The sequence below is a fragment of the Gracilinanus agilis genome, chromosome 2 (assembly GCF_016433145.1).
Source record: "Gracilinanus agilis isolate LMUSP501 chromosome 2, AgileGrace, whole genome shotgun sequence".
Taxonomy (NCBI): Eukaryota; Metazoa; Chordata; class Mammalia; order Didelphimorphia; family Didelphidae; genus Gracilinanus; species Gracilinanus agilis.
In genome coordinates, this window is record NC_058131.1 from 33,447,942 (window position 1) to 33,449,229 (window position 1,288).

A 1,288-nucleotide genomic window follows, 5' to 3' on the forward strand; every position below is an offset into this window, starting at 1 on the left:
TGGTAAGCCCCAATGTCTGGCCATTTTTTTCTCCAGCTCATTTTACATAGAGGGGAAACTGAGGCAACTAAGGTGAAGTGACTTGCCCAGGATATCCCAGTTAATAAGTGTCTGAGGTCAGATTTGAACTTAGGAAGAGCAACTTTCCGTCCTGACTCCAGACCCAGCACTCTATCTACTGTACCAACCAGTTGCCCTCCTATTTATGTAGTGCTTTACAATTAACTCATTTTTATCCTCATAGAAGCCTTGGGAGGTAGATTCTGTAATTATCCTCATTTTTGTAGATGAGGAAATCAAGGCAGACAAAGGTTAAGTGACTTTCCCAGGGTCACACAGTTAGAAAGTATCTGAAGTCAAGTGAACTATGGAACCAGTCTTGTAACAAGTTCTCAAAAGGATTTAGGGGTTTGCTTTATTTTTGGTGAAGGGAGAGAGGTCTACTTCCCATCTCATGGGAAATCAGGCTTTTGTTGATGAAGGTAGTGTGACTTGAGAGCCCTTGGAGGTGTCAGGAACAGGACCGAAAGCACAGATCTCCTGGATGCCCAGAGGACTTTTCCATTGGGTCAGTTCCATGGAGGCCAAGTTTGGGGACAGCACTCCCCAGAAAGCATTGTTGAATTGGCCTGATCGGGTAACTTAGCGTAAATAGTTCTGATGGCTCTGGCAGAGGTCTGGAGACGCCCATTACTTAGAATCACAGTTCCGTGACCTGGATCTGGAGAAAGAAATGCAAAATGGAAGAAGCAGCAGTCAGGGGCTTGCGGTCAAGTCTCAGCTCACCTAAGCAAGCACATAGTCTTGCTGTCCTGTGTTCCATCATCATGGCTGCTGGGGCAGGGAGAGGAGAGGCATGAGCCTTCCTGCCTCCACCCCCTTGTTGGAAGTCCAAAGGAGAACAGAATGGACAGCTCTTCCTGGCTCAGACATCAATTATCCTTAGCACAGTCTCCACTCAAGAGGACCCTGAGGATCAGCTTGAAGTGTTTGGTTGCACATGTCCTTCCCCTGGAGCTACAGTCATCTGACTTCAAATCCAGATTCATTTGAGAAGTCAGAGCAAGCCTAGCTTCCTCCCACCCTTCCTCTGTCACTCTGTTGCTTCTCTCTCTTTTTCTCTTTCTTTCTTTCCTCCTTTCCTCCTTTTCTCCTTTCCTCCTTTCCTCCTTTTCTCCTTTCCTCCTTTCCTCCTTTCTTTCTTTCTTTCTTTCTTTCTTTCTTTCTTTCTTTCTTTCTTTCTTTCTTTCTTTCTTTCTTTCTTTCTTTCTTTCTTTCTTTCTTTCTT